Source organism: Mobula hypostoma, chromosome 3, assembly GCF_963921235.1.
Source record: "Mobula hypostoma chromosome 3, sMobHyp1.1, whole genome shotgun sequence".
Classification (NCBI taxonomy): Eukaryota; Metazoa; Chordata; class Chondrichthyes; order Myliobatiformes; family Myliobatidae; genus Mobula; species Mobula hypostoma.
The window spans coordinates 186,620,525-186,643,600 of record NC_086099.1 but is presented as its reverse complement, the minus strand read 5'-3'; the positions used below and the strand labels follow the sequence as shown (position 1 = coordinate 186,643,600).

Here is a 23,076-nt window from a genome sequence, read left to right as displayed (position 1 = left end):
AGTAGGTCAAACAACATCCATGATGAAAAAGAAGCCCTACAGTTTTTTTTTGCCAACATCCTGGTAAACATCCTCTGAACTCCTCACATCTTTCCTATAATATGGCAACCAGAACTGCACACAATACTCTCGCTGTGGCCAATAAAAATTCTTTTAAGATCTCTTGGTGTTGATATTTTATGCCCTGGCTAATGAAACCATTATTGTGTATATCTTACACTAATGCAACTCCCTTAATGCATCACCTCACACTTTCCAGAATTAAAGTTTATCTGCCAATGCTCTGCCCAAAACACCAGCTGATTAATACCATTCTGTTGCTTAAAACTACCACCTTTACCGTCACACCATCAATTCATCACAGTGTTGTTAAGCTGCCTGATTGGGCAGTGAAGTTCAGTGAAGGCACAGATTACCAAAAGTTCTGAGTAGCCACAGATTTCCAGTAAAGTGGTTCCACTTTAAGGTGGATGGTAGGGCATTCAATGATATTCTTGTTGTGAATCTGCTATTTTGTCCTATTTGGAAGAAGGAGAAAGTAAATGTCTTCTGCAAGGAAGAATGAGTTTATGTGACTTGCTTAATGTATCTACAGATGTTGACAGTGTGAAGAAGGAAATGGAATCAGGCAGGGAAGATGTTGAGAGAAAAGGGTACCTGCTGTGCTCCTGGTGGCCATTGTAAACGGCAAAAGGAATATTAGGAATGAGAAGTGTGTCACTGTTCTAGATGTTGAAGGATGTGATGCATGAGATGTGTTGTTCAAAGGACAGAGATGAATTAGGAGTGGTACTCACATCCTGTTCTTATTAATTTACTGATTCCAGGTTTCCAGGTGCTGGTGCCAATTATCTCAGCAATTTCGCACTATGCTTGGCAATCTGGATGCTTAAAACTGTTTCTCCCCTTGACTGGGAAGACTGTTCATCATTTCACTGACATTTCCTAATTGGATAGAAGAGCACATATAGTTCTGTCTTTGATTCAGACTGATTTATTTCCTTCTTGCACCTTTTTAACAGCTAACAGCTGACCGTACACATTTTTGCTAAGAAGCAGATGTGTGTAATAAACAGGTTTCTGGCTGAACCCTCTTTCCCTGGACTTGCCTCCACTCTGATCCAAGGATTGTCAGCTGATTGTTTGAGTACAGAGAGGAAATTAAGAACCTGGCGGCATGGTGTGAAGACAATAACCTATCCCTCAATGTCAGCAAGACGAAGGAATTGGTTGTGGACTTCAGAAGGAGTAGCGGACCACACGACCCAATTTACATCGGTGGTGCGCATGTGGAACAGGTCAAAAGCTTTAAGTTCCTCGGGGTCAATATCACAAATGACCTGACTTAGTCCAACCAAGCAGAGTTCGCTGCCAAGAAGGCCCACCAGCGCCTTTACTTCCTGAGAAAACTAAAGAAATTTGGCCTGTCCCTTAAAACCCTCACTAATTTTTATAGATGCACCATAGAAAGCATTCTTCTAGGGTGCATCACAACCTAGTATGGAAGTTGTCCTGTCCAAGAGCGAAAGAAGCTGCAGAAGATCGTGAACACGGCGCAGCACATCACACAAACCAATCTTCTGTCCGTGGACTCACTTTACACCACACGCTGTTGGAGCAGTGCTGCCAAGATAATCAAGGACACGACCCACCCAGCCAACACACTTTACGTCCCTCTTCCCTCCAGGAGAAGGTTCAGGAGCTTGATGGCTCGTATGGCCAGATTTGGGAACAGCTTCTTTCCAACTGTGATAAGACTGCTGAACGGATCCTGACCCAGATCTGGGTCGTACCCTCCAAATATCCGGACCTGCCTCTCGGTTTTTTTTTTGCACTACCTTACTTCCCATTTTTCTATTTTCTATTTATAATTTATAATTTAAGTTTTTAATATGTACTAATTTTAACTATTTTTAATATCTTTAATATTTAATATTTGTAATCCAGGGAGTGTAAAGCGCAGAACCAAATATCGCTGTGATGATTGTACGTTCTAGTACCAATTGTTTGGCGACAATAAGGTATAAAGTATAAAGACTGAAGAGCCCAGCATAGGATCTGCAGACTCTGTAACAAATGGGACAGGTGAGTAGGTGGGTAGTTTATCAGGAATGAGAACCTAGAATCCATACAGGAGGAACCCACAGAAGCCCAATATAAATAACTGTTTTTTCTCCGTTCTGGGAAGCCTCAGGTTAGAAATTTCCATTATAGTGGGAATATTGCATTTTCTAAGGATGTTTTGAAATTATCTGCCCACCATTTTCAGTCCACCTGGTAATCCCTTATCATTACAAACTCAGCACTGGTAGGGTTCTAGGATTGGGCATGCAAATGACACGGCTGACTGAGTGCACAGTACTTGGACTCTCTACGCTAGAGGCATTGGCCAGGTTGAGGATGCTGACATTGGTTCACATCATACCAATAAAGTTGGAGGATTTTGTGTGGTCATCTTTGGTAGTCTGCCCCCAGGGCTTCAAAGTATCTTCTCCAGTTAGTCTGTCTCTCAGAAGCAGACAGAAGAATGGATATGGATGCAGTCTGAGAGGCCATAAACTATATATGGGGTTTGAGATCTTTATCTTCAAGATGCATTTTCTTCAGGTGGCCAAAAGTTATAGCAGTTCACTGAACAGAAAGTAAGTCAGAATCTGAATCAGGTTCACTATCACTAGCACATGTCATTGAGATGTGATCCCTGAGATTTGCGAAGCAGTCCAAATTTCCCAGGTTTGTTTCATGGATCCATATTGTTCAGGGAGGTAGGTTTGGTGTTCATAGGGAGACAGATTGTTAGACAGATATTTGTTTTACAGATATTTAGTGTAAGGCCTACACTCTTGTACCTTTCTTTGAATGAGCCATTTAAGACTTGGAGCTTGGTCTACAAATAAACACATTTATGAATGTCACCTGTATACTGTAGCTCAAAGCCTTGAGGTGGGAAGAACCTTGGTGGTTCAAGTTTCCCATATGCCCTTTACATTTAACTTCAGTCTAGTGGAAACATGCCGGAGGTGGAACATTGTGCTGAGAAAATGTAAAAAAAAGTGGGCAATGACCTCACCTTGCTCGATACTAGTCAGCACCGGGACTGGCTCTGTGGCTTGTGATCATGGCTTGCATGTCATTAGGCTGAAGACATGGGTTAAAGACAAATGTCCAAGAGGGATATTCAGGTACAGCAGACCCACTGAAAATCACAATAATAATATAGCTAGTTTTCCCTTCCTGTTGAAAGTAAAAAAGAGAAATTGAAGATGCCAGAAATCTGAAATAGATACAAAAAATGACAGAACCCATCAACAGTTCTGAGGATAGATCTCTGACCTAAAACATTAACTCTGTTTCACTTTCCACAAATGCCTCCTGACCAGCTGAGTGTTTCCAACATTTTCTGTTTAGATCTCAATAGAAACAGGCTTGTAAGACAAAATCAAACATCTGTGAATTTTCCAGGTGGAGAATTAGATTCCAATTGCTCATATTAACAATAAGAAAATTAATGTAGGCATGAAAGAGAATGGGAATAAAAATGTATGGTTTGTTTCTATTTGGAATTTGTGTGCACTTCCAAGTTCACAGTCTAAAAGCAATGCTCATGTATTTCAGAACAAATGTGGCATCTGTATTACAGCAGAGGAAGATAACTGAGGTGGGTTGTCCAGGACACAATGTTACATCAAAATGGCTATTATCATACATAATTCATGCCAATATATACTACTGAGGTAAGGCACTGACACATTTGTGTTTGCACTCCCACAGTTTTTGCTGCCAGCTGCACCCACCTCTGCTTCACTGCACATCATTTCAGAATGTAATTGAGGACTTTCTGGAAAAACATCTTTACTGATAAATTTGGAGATTTGAATTTGAATAAAGTGCTGTAAAGTAAGATAAAAATCTCAAGATGAATTAGAAACCATTATTTATTCTACAGAAATGGCAATACTGAAGGAGCTGAAACACTGCCTCATCTTCTGTGCAAATCATCAGTACATCAGCTACATCATAACTAATTATTTGGTTGAAAGTATAACAAGGGCAGAAAATGTCCAAGGCATTTTAATCCATTATTTCAACAGCACTGAAAGAACATGAATTCAATTGCAGAGGAAAAATTGGACCATTCAATACTGAAAGCTTAGACGTAGGTACGAAGTATTTAGTGATCATGTCCATCAACAATGTTTAGCTAACAATCTTACATTTTATATTTTTATTAAATGGCGTTTCAAATTTGGAACTATAATAATGAAATTATTGTAATGAAATTACAAAATAGGATTTTTGTCCTGAGGCCCTGCATTGAGAACATAAGTATCAACAGCTAAGTTAATCTTAACTTGATAGACATTCTGTCATCTAACCAGTCTGATTAATAGGTTTTCCAAGTTGCAACATCATAGCAGTCATCGGAAATTGGCATATGAAAAGCAGCTGCCTGTTATTATACAATCTATACTCTCAAATCTTTTGATTATGTTAGTTACTTCATGTGGAGTAACAATTTCAGGGGTGATTAAGGTCACAAACAGGAGCTCTAACAACTGAGACGGTGTGGCAGAATACAAGTTAAAGCCTCACTCCATATTTTCTTATTGCTGGAGATGTGAGATGGAGACCAGAGACGGTATCTCTGCGGGAGGAAGGAAACACCTGAGTCACAGATACACTCCAGAGGATCTGTCTGATGGCTGCCCATCAATTATTGGCCTTCATAAGAGCTTGGAAGTAGGTCACCAACATGACCCGGGAGTAGTCTGAGATAGCAATGCAAGCAAACACTTCGAGGAAAAACAGAAGTGGATTTAGTTTCAAATTTTCACCCACAATGAACAGCAAAGTTGGGGTCAATGATAGTTTTGGGCTCACTATTTCTTATCAGACTTTCAAGTAACCAGAAATGATCACGCATCAAAGACAACATAGTCATGCACAACACACACACAAAATGCTGGAGAAACTCAGTAGGCCAGGCAGCACCTACGGAAAAGAGTACAATGTTTCGGGCCAGTACGTCGACTGTACAGTACTCTTTTCTATAGATGCTGCCTAGCCTGTTGAGTTCCTCCAGCATTTTGCATCTGTTGCTTGGATTGCCAGCATCTGCAGATTTTCTCTGGTTTGTGATAGTCATGCACAAGGCAGGAAGCCAATGAGAAAAGCGTCTGAAAGTAGAATTGGGCAGAATGATCAAGAAATGGGGACAAGAGTGGAGATTATGTTCTGCCAGACAAGGAGGCAACAAGCTGAAATAAGGCAGGCCTATTTGTTTTTGGAATTGGCCATGGAAAAGAAATGAACTCCATTTCTTGACCTTCCCCTGGCCACTACTTCTTTGCACTTGAACTAAATTAAGTCATCACACCTATATTCTGCATGTCAAAAGGCCCTGGCCTCCATAAATAAGTTGGGTATCACCGTGAGAAATGGGGTAAATTACCTGTACTATGGACTAGCCAAGTACAAAATGCTGATTTTTAACACTTAAAACATCCATTCTCATTACACGAACAGGCATATAAGACCAGAAAACTTTTGTAGCAGAATTAGGCCATTTGGCCCAGCAAGCCATCATGGCTGATTCTCTTGCCTTCTCCCCATAACCTTTGATGCCATTACTAATCAAGAACCTATCAACCTTTGCTTTAAAAATATCAAATGACTTGGCCTTCACAGTCGTCTTTGTCAATGAATTCCACAGATTCACCTCAATTTATTATGAGGCTGTGCCTTCTGGTCCTAGACCCTCCCACCATAGGAAACATCCTCTCCACATCCGCTCTGTCTAAGGCTTTCCATATTTGATAGGGACCAATGAGATTCACACCTGCCCCACCCCCCAACATCATGCTTCTAAGCTCTAGCGAGTACAGCCCCAGGGCCACCAAATGCTCCTCATACGTTAACACTTTAATTCCCAGAATCATTTTCATGGATTTCCTCTGGACCCCTTCCAATGTCAGTACTTCCTTTCATAGATGCCCAAAACTGCTCACAATACTCCAAGTGCAGTCTGACCAATGTATTATAAAGCCTCGGTATTACCTTCTTGCTTTTATACTCTAGTTCTCTTGAAGTGAATGCTAACATCAACTCAACCTACAAGTTAACCTTTAAGGAATCCTGCACAAGACTCTCAAATCCTTTCGTACCTCTGACTTCTGAATTTTTATCCTTGTTAGAATTATATTGTTGATTTGGAAGATACAAACCAGTTTAACTGGGTTACCTAATATACTCTACTGCCTTTGGCAAAATTATCTTAGATTACAATCCAGTTTTCAAGATAAAGTAAAATTTTATGTATTTGAACACAGAAATGAACTTCATCACAGAGCTTATCAGCAATGAAAACACAATATAGTGCATTTTGGCAATAATATATAGTCTTTTTTTACTCAAATGCACACACACACACACACACACACACACTACTTAAAACAGTAAGAAAATTTAGCCTCAATGCCCAAAGTGTGGTTATCCATTTCTTATATTCCATTTGAATCTTACATGAAATGTGAATGCATAAATAACATGGTAAAACAGATTTACTGTATGAAAATTAAGAGCCAAGATTTCGCAGTAGCATGGGTAATCACACAGCCGTCCAGAACCAAACCCACCCCCACACCATATGTCAGCTTTGTAGCATCAAACTCTGAAATGAATTTTACTGCATTTTTATTTATAAACTTCATTCAAGTACACATAAATACTCAATAAATATACATGACCCAACTTCATGCAGTGTGAATAAGTTTATTTACATTTTTATTTCTGTAACTGTAATTGCCATGGTGTAATGGCATCAATATTAAGGAACCACTGCACTTCATAATTTCGAAAAAAATCTGCAAAATCTACAACCGTATTACTGAGATAAATGAGTGATAATGAAGTCAGAAATACTCAGAGCTAATGCTGCACTAATATTCTGATTGGCTACAAAATGCTGCGTTCATTTTGTCTTGCCTCTCAACCGGCTCCTGAGTGAGAGTTTTGAGTTAATGACTAGTTTTCCACCCTTACTGGAGAGGATTGGAAATGATAAACTGCAGTATAACTTGGACAGCGATAATAGATAAATAGCAAACTGAAACGAAAGTTCCATGCAACAGTGCTTGATTTTTATTTTGAGAATATTACATCCTAGACAAAAGGTCCATTTCTTTCTCTCCACAAATGCTGCCTGACATGTTAAATATTCCAGCATTTTCTGGTTTTTTTTATCTCAGATTTCCAGCATCTGCTGTTTTCTTCAAAAGTACAATATGTGTTTTCTTTAAATTATTCATTCATTGAATGTGCAGAGAGCTACTGTCCACCCCCAATTTCCATTAAAATGAAAAAAGACAGAGTGTAATCAACACTCTGTGGTCAGTCAAAAGTCAAATTATAGCCATGACAATTAGTGTAAAGTACTGTTAAACCAGATGTGGTTTAACAATCTCGTCACCTCTTGATTACCATTACTGGCTGAACTCTAGTCTAGCATTCTGTAATCCAGCAATTCTCATAGTCTATCATGTTTTGTTCTGCAGTACATAACTATACAAACCAACTAATTCGAACTAGAATCTAAAACATAAATTAAGATCTGAAGCTAATTTACCTACCATTGCAACGTTCACAATCTTAGCCAATAGAACTTTGGTTTAATGGCAGTTCTCACTCCCCTACATGACCCGGGGAGTGTCTATACTTAAAGAGAAAAGCTCTCCTGTTTAGTGGAAGACAATTGGAGCAATTTCTGTGGACCAGCACAAGCTAGGTCCCAAGGGTACACAAACACTCAGTGGCCACTTTATTAGGTACACCTGTACACCTGCCCATAAAAGCATATATCTAGTTAGTCAATAATGTGGTCGCAACTCAATGCATAAACTCATGCAGACATTGTCAAGAGGCTTAATTGTTGTTCTGACCAAATATCAGATTGGAAAAGAGATGGAATCCAAGTGAATTTGACTGAGGAATATTTGAAGGTGCCAGATGGGGTGCTTTGATTATCTCAGAAACTGCTAATCTGGGGTTTTCACACACAACAGTGTCTAAGTTCACAGAGAATGGTGCAAAATACAAAAAAAAAATCAAGAGAGTGATGGTTCGGTGGGTGAAAATGCCTTGCTACTTAAAGAAGTCAGAGGAAAATGGTCAGAGTGCTTCAAGCTGAAAGGAGGGCAACACTAACTCAGATAACCATGCATTACAACAGTGGTGTGCAGAAGAGCTTCTCTGAATGTACAACATGTCAAACCTTAAAGTGAATCAGTTACAGCAGCAGAAGACAACAAATCTACATTCAGTGCCCACTTTATTAAGTACTGGAGGTGTATATAAGTAGCTGAGTGTATATTCTACTGTAAAGATGAAGCCACACTCAGGTTGGAGGAACAACACCTTATATTCCGTCTGGGTAGCCTCCAACGTGATGGCATGAACATTGACTTCTCTAACTTCCGCTAGGCCCCACCTCTCCCTCGTACCCCATCTGTTACTCATTTTTATGCACACATTCTTTCTCTCACTCTCCTTTTTCTCCCTCTGTCCCTCTGAATATACCTCTTGCCCATCCTCTGGGTCACCCCCCCCCATCTTTCTTCCCGGACCTCCTGTCCCATGATCCTCTCGTATCCCCTTTTGCCTATCACCTGTCCAGCTCTCGGCTCTATCCCTCCCCCTCCTGTCTTCTCCTATCATTTTGCATCTCCCCCTCCCCCTCCAGCTTTCAAATCCCTTACTCACTCTTCCTTCAGTTAGTCCTGACGAAGGGTCTCGGCCTGAAACGTCGACTGCGCCTCTTCCTATAGATGCTGCTTGGCCTGCTGCGTTCACCAGCAACTTTGATGTATGTTGCTTGAATTTCCAGCATCTGCAGAATTCCTTTTGTTTGAGTGTATATTCAGCTACTTGAATTTCAATCCCCATCTGCTATGGTGGGAGTTAACCTTAGGTTTCCAGATCCCATGAGAACTTACCTCCCGTGAATCACCTGTTCATTCCCTGACCGCAACTCCTGTCTCAGTGGTACACTAGCTGACCGTTTTTTAATGGAGTAACTAGTTCCCCTCTCCATAAGACCATAAGATATAGAAGCAGAATAAGGCCATTTGGCCCATCGAGTCTGCTCCACCATTTCATCATGGCTGATCTAATTTTCCTCTCAGCCACAATCTTCTGCCTTTTTCTCATATCCCTTCATGCCCTGACCAGAGTGTTAGGAAATCTGCATGAAGGATATTTGGGCACTGTCAAGATGAACAGTCTTGCCCAGAGCTATGTGCGTTGGCCAGGAATAGATATTGAAAAATTGTCAAAAAGCTGTTTGGGATTCCAAAAAGTTCAAAATGCATCCCCACAGGCACCGTTACACCCATGGGAGTGGCCATCATCACCATGGCAAAAAATACATATTGACTTTGCTGGGCCACTTATGGATTCCATGTTTCTGATTGCTGTGGATGCCTATCAAATTGGCTGGAGGTTATACCAATGAAGTCAACCACCTCAGCAAAGACCACCTCCTCTCTGGAGACTATCTTCACCAGAAACAGCTTACCCAAACAAATTGTGACAACGGACCACAATTCACATCAGAAAAATTCTGACTGTTCATGAAGAAAAATGGCATCAGACATTGCAAGTCAGCTTCTCACCACCCAGCAATGAATGGGTTAGCTGAAAGCTTTGTCCAAACCTTCAAGAAGTCCAATAAGGCAATGGACAAGGAGGACATTTCTCTACAGCACGAAGTGGACAACTTCCTTTTTGTGTATTCGAACTCTGTTCATGAGACAACAAATCAAGCAGCTGCAGTGCCGTTCACGAGCTGAGATCGCCCATAGACCTCCTAAAACCAGGTCAATGGAGGGAAGTGCAGAATAAACAGTTCAGCCAGTTGCCAAGTGAAGCAGCAAGGAGCTTCGATATTAGACAGGAAACCTTAGCGCATGATTACAGAAATGACAAATGGACATCCAATAGGATAGCTACAAGAACTGGACCACTGATATACACAGTGGATGCTGGAGATCAGACTTGGAGACACCACGTAGACCAGCTACTGGATGCTCAACCAAAGAACACACCTGAGCCGACTGCATCCAACAAGATAGACTCAGTACAGTGATCAGACTTACCTCTCAGTGATTATGTCATGACAGCAACATGACACTGGAAACTGAGAACGTTATCTTAGACAAGACACTGACCAAACCTGATGCCACTCCGCAGGCCTGGAGGCAAGATGAGAAAGTTGTCGTTGACAAGACACCTGCCAAACCTAATGACACACCACAGGTCAAGAGGTGCTAACCTGAAAGAAACAGAGCACCACCCAAAAGACTGAATCTTTAGAACTGTGAACTTAGTTATGGACTGTTTTTTGTGAATGCATGTTTATTTGGAATATGGGTTTATGAAAAGGAAATTGAATGTTATGTACATATACAGCTTTATGTTGCAATAATCTAAAGGGGGAGGAAGTATAATGTGTGGATCTATTTCTTCTAGAGCAATGACCCCCCCCCCACCCCCAGCACAACATATAGACTGTTGTCTGCACGTGCACATTGTTCTCTCTCTCTCTCTTGCTGCAATGTTAATACACCAGTTAAAGCCATCTTCCACGTGCGTGCTTTTATTTAATATATACGCAGTTGTGCACAAACAAAACAAGTACTTTCTGCTGTCAAATGAGGCTAAACTCATGTCATGTGTACACAGCTTCTGTATGTCAAGATTTATAGAAAGCTTTTTAGTTCAAAATTCAAATATGAGGAACATGTGTTTTATGACAGTGCTGTCAAGAGCAGTTATATGGATAGTCAAAATCTGGAGCATAAAGGCAACTGCGCTGCATGTGACCACAAGAAACTGCAGAGAATTATGAACACAGCTCAGCACAGCACAAAAACCAGCTTCCTGCCTATGGACTCTGTCTTTACTTCTTGCTGCCTCAGTAAAGAAATTAGCACAATCAAAGACCCCACCTGTCCAGTCATGCTCTCTGCTCGCCTCTCCATTGGCAGAGGATTCAAAAGCCTGAAGCATGCTCCAGCAGACTCGAGGAGATCCTGCCCCTCTGTTCTCAGACTACTGCATGATTCCCTTTCACAATGAGATGGACTCATGATCACACTATCCACCTCATTATCATCTTGCACCTTATTCTTTACCTGCACTGTATTTTCTATGTAGCTGATACGCTTTATTCTGCACTGTTATTGTTTAACCTTGTATTACCTCAATGTACTGTGCAATGAATTCATCTGTCTGAGCAGTCCATGTGACAACAATAAACCAATTCCAACTATTCACCACAATCGGAATGTATAACAAAGTTTCAAGTCACAGATGAATTTCACTATTCTTCATAACATCCCTTAATGATAAGCCCTCCCCATCTGAGAGAGCTCCTCCTTAATCCCCTTCAGTAAAATAATGCTGTTGTGATTGGTTTAATTTATTGGTTGGTTTTGGTAAATCTTGAATCTCACCGCCAAATTATTCGGTGTAATGATCCTTCAAGCCTCTATTGTCTCTATATTCTAATGAAACCATGTTCCAATCCTTACAGAGTGGAGCAAACAACTTCTTGACTCAATGGGATCCAGTTAGCCAATACACTGGAATTCTTCTCCATGGATTGTCACCTTGTCATGGTGGAGAAGCTTGTGTGGTCCTGTGATCCCGAGAGTAATGCTGTCTGGAGCTATGGAGCCATGGCGGTACGGTCGAGGGTGAGATCCCTGACAAAGAACAATCCAACCAAGACCTCAACGGTGGAACAGGCAGACGAAGTTACTTCGAACTCAAAGGCTGTGAAGGCGGATGAAGGCTGCAACAAATCCATCAGCTCCAATCGTCGTGGTTTCCGTGCCATTGGAATCAGTTGGTTGATTTGTGAAGTATTGTGTGCTTCTTGGATTGCCATCACCCTCCACCTGGCCCTAACCCACCTGGACAAAAAAGACACGTATGTTCGAATGCTGTTCATAGACTTCAGTTCAGCATTCAACAGAATCATTCCTCAGAAACTGATTGGAAAGCTGAGCCTACTGGGCATGAACACCTCCCTCTGCAACTGGATCCTAGACTTCCTGACTGGGAGACCTCAGTCAGTCCCAATTGGAAGCAGCATCTCCAACACTATCACTCTGAGCACGGGGGCCCCCCAGGGCTGTGTGCTCAGTCCACTGCTGTTCACTCTGCTGACCCATGACTGTGCTGCAACACACAGCTCGAACTATATCATCAAGTTCGCTGATGACACGACCGTGGTGAGTCTCATCAGCAAGAACGATGAGTCAGCATACAGAGAGGAGGTGCAGCGGCTAACGGACTGGTGCAGAGCCAGCAACCTGTCTCTGAATGTGAACAAAACAAAAGAAATGGTTGTTGACTTCAGGAGGACATGGAACGACCACTCTCTGCTGAACACCGACAACTCCTCCGTAGAGATCGTTAAGAACACCAAATTTCTTGGTGTTCACCTGGTGGAGAATCTTACCTGGTCCCTCAACACCAGCTCCATAGCAAAGAAAGCCCAGCAGTGTCTCTACTTTCTGCGAAGGCTGAGAAAAGTCCATCTCCCACCCCCCATCCTCACCACATTCTACAGAGGTTGTACTGAGAGCATCCTGAGCAGCTGCATCACTGCCTGGTTCGGAAATTGCACCATCTCGGATCGCAAGACCCTGCAGCGGATAGTGAGGTCAGCTGAGAAGATCATCGGGGTCTCTCTTCCCACCATTAGAGACATTTACACCACACACTGCATCTGCAAAGCAAACAGCATTATGAAGTACCCCACGCACCCCTCATACAAACTCTTCTCCCTCCTGCCATCTGGCAAAAGGCACCGAAGCATTCAGGCTCTCATGGCCAGACAATGTAACAGTTTCTTCCCCCAAGTCATCAGACTCATCAATACCCAGAGCCTGGACTGACACCAATCTATTGCCCTCTACTGTGCCTATTGTCTTGTTTATTATTTATTGTAATGCCTGCACGGTTTTCAGGACTTTATGCAGTCCTGGGTAGGTCTGTAGTCTAGTGTAGTTTTGTGTTGTTTTTTATGTAGTTCAGTGTAGTTTTTGTATTGTTTCATGTAGCAACATGGTCCTGAAAAACATTGTCTTGCCTTTACTGTGTACTGTACCAGCAGTTATGGTCAAATAACAATAAAAAGTGACTTGACTTGACTTGGAAATCATAGAAACCATAGAAACTACAGCACAGAAACAGGCCTTTTGGCCCTTCTTGGCTATGCCGAACCATTTTCTGCCTAGTCCCACTGACCTGCACACGGACCATATCCCTCCATACACCTCCCATCCATGTATCTGTCCAATTTATTCTTAAATGTTAAAAAAGAACCCGCATTTACCACCTCATCTGGCAGCTCATTCCATACTCCCACCACTCTCTGTGAGAAGAAGCCCCTCCTAATGTTCCCTTTAAACTTTTCCCCCCTCACCCTTAACCCATGTCCTCTGGTTTTTTTCTCCCCTTGCCTCAGTGGAAAAAGCCTGCTTGCATTCACTCTATCTATACCCATCATAATTTTATATACCTCTATCAAATCTCCCCTCATTCTTCTACGCTCCAGGGAATAAAGTCCCAACCTATTCAACCTTTCTCTGTAACTGAGTTTCTCAAGTCCCAGCAACATCCTTGTAAACCTTCTCTGCACTCTTTCAACCTTATTTATATCCTTCCTGTAATTTGGTGACCAAAACTGAACACAATACTCCAGATTCGGCCTCACCAATGCCTTATACAACCTCATCATAACACTCCAACTCTTATACTCAATACTTTGATTAATAAAGGCCAATGTACCAAAAGCTCTCTTTACGACCCTATCTACTTGTGACGCCACTTTTAGGGAATTTTGTATCTGTATTCCCAGATCCCTCTGTTCTACTGCACTCCTCAGTGCCTTACCATTAACCCTGTATGTTCTACCTTGGTTTGTCCTTCCAACGTGCAATACCTCACACTTGTCTGGGTTAAACTCCATCTGCCATTTTTCAGCCCATTTTTCCAGCTGGTCCAAGTCCCTCTGCAGGCTCTGAAAACCTTCCTCACTGTCTACTACACCTCCAATCTTTGTATCATCAGCAAATTTACTGATCCAATTTACCACATTATCATCCAGATCATTGATATAGATGACAAATAACAATGGACTCAGCACTGATCCCTGTGGCACACCACTAGACACAGGCCTCCACTCTGAGAAGCAATTCTCTACCACCACTCTTTGACTTCTTCCATTGAGCCAATGTCTAATCCAATTTACCACCTCTCCATGTATACCTAGCGACTGAATTTTCCTAACTAACTTCCCATGTGGGACCTTGTCAAAGGCCTTACTGAAATCCATGTAGACAATATCCACTGCCTTCACTTCATCCACTTTCCTGGTAACCTCCTCGAAAAACTCCAACAGATTGGTCAAACATGACCTACCACGCACAAAGCCATGTTGACTCTCCCTAATAAGTCCCTGTCTATCCAAATGCTTGTAGATTCTGTCTCTTAGTACTCCCTCCAATAACTAACCCACTACCGATGTAAAACTCACCAGGCTATAATTTCCCGGATTTCTTTTCGATTCTTTTTTAAACAAAGGAACAACATGAGCCACTCTCCAATCCTCCGGCACCTCACCCGTAGACAGCGACATTTTAAATATTTCTGCCAGGGCCCCCGCAATTTCAACACTTGTCTCCTTCAAGGTCCGAGGGAACACTCTGTCAGGTCCCGGGGATTTATCCAATTTAATTTTCCTCAAGATAGCAAGCACCTCCTCCTTTTCAATCTGTACAGTTTCCATGATCTCACTACTTGATTCCCTCAATTCCATAGACTTCATGCCAATTTCCTTAGTAAATACAGACGCAAAAAACCTATTTAAGATCTCCCCCATTTCCTTTGATTCCGCACATAGCTGACCACGCTGATCTTCAAGAGGACCAATTTTATCCCTTACAATCCTTTTGCTCTTAATATACCTGTAAAAACTCTTTGGATTATCCTTCACTTTGACTGCCAAGGCAACCTCATGTCTTCTTTTAGCCCTCCTGATTACTTTCTTAAGTATTTTCTTGCACTTCTTATACTCCTCAAGCACCTGATTTACTCCCTGTTTCCTATACATTTCATACAACTCCTTCTTCTTCTTTATCAGAGTTGCAATATCCCTTGAGAACCAAGGTTCCTTATTCCTATTCAATTTGCCTTTAATCCTGACAGGAACATACAAACTCTGCACTCTCAAAATTTCTCCTTTGAAGGCTTCCCACCTACCAATCACATCTTTGCCAGAGAACAACCTGTCCCAATCCACGCTTTTTAGATCCTTTCTCATTTCTTCAAATTTGGCCTTCTTCCATTTCAGAACCTCAACCCTAGGACCAGATCTATCCTTGTCCATGATCAAATTGAAACTAATGGTGTTATGATCACTGGAACTAAAGTGCTCCCCTATACAGACTTCCGTCACTTGTCCTTACTCGTTTCCTAACAGGAGATCCAATATTGCATCCCCTCTAGTTGGTCCCTCTATATATTGATTTAGAAAACATTCCTGAGCACATTTTACAAACTCTAAACCATCTAGACCCCTAACAGTATGGGAGTCCCAATCAATGTATGGAAAATTAAAATCCCCTACCACCACAACTTTATGTTTCCTGCAGTTGCCTGCTATCTCTCTGCAGATTTGCTCTTCCAAGTCTCGTTGACTATTGGGTGGTCTGTAATACAATCCCACTAATGTGGCCATACCTTTCTTGTTTCTCAGCTCCACCCATAGGGACTCAGTAGACAAGCCCTCTAATCTGTCCTGCCTGAGCACTGCTGTAATATTTTCCCTAACAAGCAATGCTACTCCCCCACCTTTCATTCCTCTGCCTCGATCACATCTGAAACATCGGAACCCTGGAATATTAAGTTGCCAGTCCTGCTCCTCCTGTAGCCAAGTTTCACTAATTGCTATAATGTCATAATTCCACGTGTCAATCCACGCCCTCAACTCATCCGCCTTCCCCGCAATACTCCGAGCATTGAAATATATACACCTCAGAAGATTTTTACCACAACTCGCAACCTTTCTACCAGCGGATTTGCTTGAACTTTTAACATCATTTATTTTCACCCCAGCCACATTGTCAGCTCTGGCACTCTGGTTCCCATCCCCCTGCAAATCTAGTTTAAAGCCTCCCCAACAGCACTAACAAACCTCCCTGAAAGGATATTGGTCCCCCTGTAGTTCAAGTGTAACCCGTCTCTCTTGTACAGGTGCCACCTGCCCCAGAAGAGGTCCCAATGATCCTGAAATCTGAAACCCTGCCCCCTACACCAGTTCCTCAGCCACTCGTTCATCCTCCAAAGCATCCTATTCTTACCCTCACTGGCACCTAGCACAGGTAGCAATCCTGAGATTACCACCCTTGAGGTCCTGCTTTTCAACTTCCTACCAACCTCTCTATACTCACTCTCCAGGACCTCCTCACTCTTCCTTGCTATGTCATTGGTACCAATGTGCACCACGACATCTGGCTGGTCACCTTCCCTCTTCAGAATGTCATGCAAGCGATCAGAGACATCCTTGACCCTGGCACCCGGGAGGCAACAAACAATCCTGGATTCTCTGTCACGACCACAGAACCTGCTATCTGCACCTCTAACTATCGAATCCCCTATCACTACCACTCTCCTCTTTTTCCACCCTCCCTTCTGCACTGCAGAGCCAGACCCAGTGCCAGAGATCTGGCTACTGCAGCTTGTCCCAGGTAGGTCATCCCCCCCAACAGTATCCAATGCGGTATACTTGTTGTTGAGGGGAATGGCCACAGGGGAACCCTGCTCTGCCTGCCCTTTCCTCTTCCCTCGCCTGACAGTAACCCAATTTCCTGTCCTCTGCTCCTTTGGTGTAACTACCTCCCTGTAGCTACTATCTATACTCTCCTCATTCTCCCGAATGATCCGCAGGTCATCCAGCTCCTGCTCCAGTTCCCTAATGCGGTTTGTCAGGAGCTGCAGCTGGATGCACTTCTTGCAGGTGCCGTTGTCAGGGACACCAGAGGGCTCTCTGACTTCCCACATCCTGCAAGAGGAGCATTCCAACATCCTGCCTGGCATTCTCACTGCACTAAACAATCTGAACAAAAAACTTACCAGAACCTACCCTGGCCTCTGCCTGTTCTCGCTGAAGCCTGTTGAGCCAAAGCCGTCCCACTCTGACTCAGTCCACTCCGATGATGGCCGCTACAACTATGGCCACTGTATATGGAGGTCTGCTTTTAAACCTTGGCGCACTACGTCGCGCTCCTGCGCAGTGCAGACCCTTCTCCCCGAGCAGTGTTTAAAAAAAACTGACTTTTTCTACCCGATTTCTTCCACTCCCTTCTTCTCAGTTGCTTGCTTCGACTGAGTGCAACATCAAGTACACATTAAACAAATACACACACAGGCGTCTTCGCTCTGTGGGCCACTTCTTCAGAATGAAGACCATCATCCTCAACCTCGAGGGATAGCCACGACGACCACGACGACACTGGAATTAACAGAGTAATGTGTTGCAATACAACTCTGTAATTACTGTCAACAAGATAGAGAAACATGTCTCTGTCAGTCGTTCTTCGCTTGAACTATACTTGTTCTTCCCAAAAGGTGTGTTTGCTTTTCCTGCTCTGATACACCTCCCCGAATAGATTTTCTAAAGAAAAGGTTAAATTCATCTTCTGCACCATCCTCACAATCCTGCACAGTAGGCTGTATATAACCAACCAGGCTCAGGCTACCTCCCAGTTGAGCCAATTTCCCCTGATTAATGTGGAATGCTTTAATTTACTTTGGTAACCATCAGGCTACCATCAGGCTAGCTTTACATTCTATACTTTGGGATCCTTCGTCTAGGTGTTCAAATATGTCTACACCTATGTGACTTCATCTAATCCCCCACATCAGTTTCCTGGAGTGTGTCTGGAAACAGTTACAGTCAATGTCTGTTGCTAATATTGGCTCAGCAGAACCATTACTAATAATTCCATCACTTTCAACACAAAGGTCCATCATGGTGCCCAAGTACTCTTATCCATTCATTTCAACCTAATACCATCTGTCCTCGATTCTACTACCCAGCAATAACTAGGTTGATAGGGAAGGAGGGAAAATAGATTGTGTTGTAAAATGGTTATTCGCTCAGATGGTGGCTAATAAATATCTGCCATAAACTGAATACCCTTTCTCAAAACAAGAGATTCTGCAGATGCTAGAAATCTTGGTCAACACACACAAAATGCTAGAGGATCTCGGCAGCTCGGGAACACTGTGTCTGTTAAAATCAAGATCTACCACCATCCCTGCAGCACGTTCCTGATGAAGAGTCTTGGCCTGATACGTCGCCTGTTTATTCATCTCCATTATGACCTGCTGAGTTCCTCCAACATTTTGTATGTGTTACCCCTTCTCAACAACTCTCAGAACCCGAGAAGCAAGAGCTATCATTTAGTACATTCTAAAAGTCACCTGCATTAGCACTGGCTGTATAATTCCTGAAGCAAGTGCTGGGAACAAGTCAACAAGCTGTCTTAATTTTGAAAAGGCTTTTTCACAAGCCTTATTCCAATCCTGTTCTGCACTCTTCCTGAGCATTCCCAACAAAAGTCCACTATAGCTGTCCTCCATAAGTCCTCCATAAACTCCCTACATTAAGTATACTGTCAGCTCCAAAAATGGTCTCAAACCTGTGATTAATCTTAGTACAAGAAAATCAATCAAGTTTAACATTATAACCAAGTGCCGGCTTCACAAATTGTCAGCCTGAGTGATGGGCAAACCATAAGCAGAAAAGCAGGAACATGGCTCTTTGAGAAATGTTCCCAATAAATAAGGAGTCACAAAGGTAGTGAGAGAAGGTAAAGGCTGAAAATTGAATCTTGAAAATGGAGGAGACGAACTTAGCTATGATCTACTTCAAATCCTTTGTCCATGTATCTCTCTCTTGTTCCATTATTTCTCTTCAACTATTTCTTTTTTCTCTTTGATCTCTTCTAATCCTCATTTTTATCCGATCTCTATTCCAATTACAATAAAACTCCAATAACTTGGCAGCCTCAGGATTTTGAGGCCAGTCTAATGGATTTTCAGTCTATTTTAACTTATAATTTGTATTTCACTTTTTAAACAGAGTACATGGTGGTATAATACATTTTGCCATGGACCTTTTGAGCTTAAAGTGAAAAAATAAGCCCTGGTAAGTCTAAAGGGAGGACAGAGAAGTAGTGAGACTGAGCTTGTCAAAAACATTGAAACCTATGCATACTCCTAAGCCTGGCACCAGCTGTATGTCTGACCCTCACTCTGGACTCTGCTTCTGGTCTCAAACCTATCCATATTTCTAAACCCTGCTCTGGCTGCTCCCAGTGATACATAGCCAATCATGCAGTTCTGCAGACAACAAGGATTAGTATACTAATGAGTGGGACAGAAAGGGTAATTTTTCAGTGTTTTTTTCACCCCGAAAGTGAAAATATTAAATGCTGGAGGGCAATATGTTTAAGGAAAGGGAGGGAAAATTTAAATGAGATTTGCAAGGCAGAGGTGCTGCAAGGGAGGTGGTAAAAGCAGATAAAAAGGTACTTAGAGGCATTTAGACAAACACGTGAGTAAGCAGGAAATAGAAGGATATGGACCATGTGATTATCTTAGATTGGCATCATGGTCAGTACAAACATCATGGGCTAAAGTAGCTTCTCTTTTGTTGTACTGTTCTATGATGTCAAGCTGTCAAGATTTACAAACATATCAAATTTTCAGACTTTTACAATACTATCTTTCCAATAATTTCATAACTAATATGTAGCACTAAATTAAGTCAATAGTTGTATCAGCATATTATATACTACTTCTAAAGTTTGCTCCTCTCAAGTCCTCATTACATTCAATCACTATTATAAACCCTCTTTTTATTTGTGTCGAGCTTTCTAATAATCTGTTTCAGTCTCATTGCTATCTATAATTCCACCTCATTCTCTCTACCTCTACTGCACTCAGCCTCCATTATGTCATTACTTTGCCTGTTATTATATCTCAAGTACTCTCTCTCCTAGGACTGTCACTGTACTCTCTCTGTTATCGTCTGTTGCTCTGTCTTATTCCCTGTTGTTTTAACATTTTCTGTTACTCTCACACTTTTCTCTGCTAGTCTATTATCTCACCATCTCTATTGCCCGCTTATAATTAACCTCCGATGGAACATTTCCATCAGCTCTGATTAAAAGTTCATTTAAAGAGAAGAGGGTTCTGACTTCCTCTGCCATCTATTCTGCTGGCAAACATACAATCTCTGGAATTTAAAATCCAGATTTCAGAGCAAGATTGATGTACCAGAGAGATATCAGACACTGTTGTGTTTTATGTTTTGCTAAGGCTTGGCTATCCTCCGCTATTCCAGACGCAGTGATACAGCTCACTGGCTTCATGATTAACCACCAAGATAGGACTGCTGAGTCTTTCAAAGGCAGAGAAGGTGGAGTATGCTTTATGATTAACTCCTTTTGATGCACAAACATGGCAGTTCTGTCCTAGTCCTGCTCACTCAGCATCTGGAACATCTGGCAATCAAGTGTTGTTCATTTTATCTGCCACAGGAAATTTCAGCCATCATCTTGGTTGTGGTGTACATTCTATCTCGGGCCGATGTCAAACAGGCTCTAGATGAACTGATCAACGTAACCAACAGGCATGAAGCAGCACATGCTGGTGCATTCCCCAACATAAGGGATTTTTAACCAAGCAGCTTGAAAAAGTCTCAAATACTTATCACCAAATGTATCATTTGTGGGAACCAGAGGAGCCAACACACCAGACCTCTGTAATACTATCTTCAAAAATGCTTACCATACCATCCCACTTTCACTTTGGAAAGTCTGTACTTCTACTCGCTGAGCGATAGACAGGGACTGAAGACTGCAGCACCTGTAGAGAGGACCAAGTAGGAATGGACGAAGAGGCAGAGAAGCGCTTACAGGACTGCTTTGGGTCAGTGCACTGACAGTATTCAGGAATTCATTGTCGTCTGAATGAATGTGCCACAGTTGTCACTGACTTAATTAAAACCGATGTGGATAAGTGTATGCCTATGAGAATAAACTGGACGTACCCAAATCAAAAGCTGTGGATGAGTCAGGATGAGGGCTAGATCGATGGTATACAAGTCTGGTGGTGAGGAACTATACAAGGAGGCCAGGTATGACTTATGGAGGGCTATCTCAAGTGCAAATGAACAATTCCAATCGAGGTTTGAGGCAGAATCAGATGCACATCAACTCTGGCAGGGGTTGCAGGCCATTACTTCCCACAAAACAGTGATACTTCACTCCTAGATAAGCTCAACACCTTTTATGCACACTTTGAGACGGAGAATAGAACTACAGTTAGGAGGATCCCTGCAGCGTCTGGTGACCCTGTGACCTCTGTTTTGGAGGCCAACATCAGAATGTCTTGCAAGAGGGTGAACCTTCGCAAGGCGACAGGACCTGATGGTATACCTGGTAGGGCTCTGAAAACCTGTGCCAACTAATTAGCGGTATGTTCAAAGACATTTTCAATTTCTCATTGATATTGTTGAAAGTTCCCACATGCTTCAAAAGGGCAATGATTATACCAGTGCCCAAGAAGAGCAGGGTAAGCTGCCTTAACGACTATCATCCAGTAGCACTCGCATCTATGGCGATGAAGTGTTTTGATTTGTTGGTTATGGCTAGAATCAACTCCTGTGTGAGCAAGAACCTGGACCCACTGTAATTTGCCTATCACCACAATGGGTCTACAGCAGATGCGATCTCACTAGCTCTTCACATGTTCTTGGATCACCATTACAATACTGTGGTCACATGGCCAAGTGGTTAAAGCATTGGACTAGCTACCTGAAGGTCGTGAGTTTGAGCCGCAGCCAAGGGAACGTGTTGTGTCCTTGAGCAAGGTACTTAATCACACATTGCTCTGCGACGACACTGGTGCCAAGCTGTATGGGTCCTAATGCCCTTCCCTTGGACAACATTGGTGTTGTGGCGAGGGGAGACTTGCAGCATGGGCAACTGCTGGTCTTCCATACAAACTTGCCCAGGCCTGTGCCCTGGAGAGCGAAGACTTTCCAGGTGCAGATCCATGGTCTCGCAAGACTAACCGATGCCTTTACTTTATTACAATACTAATACTTGAATCAAGCTGCTGCTTGTTGACTACAACTCAGCGCTTAACACAACTATTCCTACAGTTTTGATCAAAAAGCTCCAAGACCGGACCTCTGTAACTCCCTCTGCAACTAAATCCTCAGCTTCCACACCTGAAAACCACAGTCTGTGTGGTTCAGAAATAACATCTCCAACCCCCTGATAATCAATATTGGCACACCTCAAGGATGTATGCTTAGCCCACTGCACTAAGATGCACAGTTCAAATGTAAATTTGCTGATGACATAACTATTGTTGGCAGAATTTTAGATGGTGATAAGAAGGGTACAGGAGTGAGATAGATCAGCTGTTAAGTGGTGTCACAACAACAACCTTGCACTCCATGCAGAAAGTCCGAAGAATTGATTGTGGACTTCAGAAAGGGTAAGATGAGGGAACACACACCAGTCCTTAACAAGGGACTTGAAGTGGAAAGGGTGAGCAATTTTAAGTTCCTGGGTGCCAACATCTCTGAGGATCTATCCAACACATTGATATGGTTACAAAGGGGGCACAACAGCAGCTATATTTCATTAGGAGTTTGAGATTTGGTATGTCACCAAAGACACTCGCAAATTTCTACAGGTGTACCATGGAGGGAATTCTAACTGGCTGCATTACCATCTGGAATGGGGATGTGCACTGCACAGGATTGAAATAAGCTGCAGAAAGGTGTAAACTCAGTCAGCTCCATCATGGGCACTTGCTTCCCAGGCATCTGGAAGATCTTCAAGGAACGATGCCTCAAAAAGGCAGCATCCATCATTAAGGACCCCCTCACCCAAGACATTCCCTCTTCTCATTGCTACCATC

The 23,076-nt window shown here is 42.5% G+C and overlaps 1 protein-coding gene across 2 annotated transcripts in view; it reads right to left on the bottom strand.

Moving 5' to 3' along the window:
• LOC134344448 (threonine synthase-like 1) overlaps positions 1-23,076 on the bottom strand; it is a 134,736-nt gene that overhangs the window by 109,634 nt on the left and 2,026 nt on the right. Inside the window, exon 1 of one of the 2 annotated variants that reach the window (XM_063044259.1) lies at positions 12,623-12,660. The exons of the other annotated variant lie outside the window; for it this stretch is intronic. The gene's annotated coding sequence lies outside the window, so the exon portion shown is untranslated. Of the gene's footprint in view, positions 1-12,622; positions 12,661-23,076 lie in introns of those variants that run through there. 2 annotated transcript variants of the gene reach the window in all.